The following is a 530-nucleotide window of genomic DNA, read 5'->3' as shown; positions in this document are numbered from 1 at the left end:
GAATATATAATATTCAGTATTATATGATTTTTAAAGGAGAACACTCACCTAGTTAACCCGATCTAAAGCAATCATTGTCAGTAAGCAGGGCTGTCCAGAAGCAGTCATATAAGCCTTGAAGTCGCTACATGTGAAAGACATCTAAAAACTTCTTTACTATATTTCACAAAAAATGTTTGCTTACATCTTTCAGTTATGGAAAAAATTATTTTGAATATTAAACTGAAATCAGATTCCATTATATTAAATTAAAATTAAAAAATGCAAATCTGTGCAAAACTACCAACAATTCATTTATGTTTAAAAAAAGTTAAGGAAATAAATAAAATAAATTCCTACATGTTTTTTATAGGATATACATGACGTAGCACCCAGTGTAAAACTCCAGAATAAATTTCTGCAACTGATCTGGTAAGTGCATAATATTAATTTTTATACAACGACTTAAACCTATATTTTATCAATTTTTACATTATTAAAATATACTCAATAAGATCATTTCCGCAGCTCTTAATTTAAGAACTTCCTTA

The sequence above is a fragment of the Teleopsis dalmanni genome, chromosome 2 (assembly GCF_002237135.1).
Source record: "Teleopsis dalmanni isolate 2A chromosome 2, ASM223713v2, whole genome shotgun sequence".
Classification (NCBI taxonomy): domain Eukaryota; kingdom Metazoa; phylum Arthropoda; class Insecta; order Diptera; family Diopsidae; genus Teleopsis; species Teleopsis dalmanni.
Note: the sequence above shows the minus strand (reverse complement) of the source record.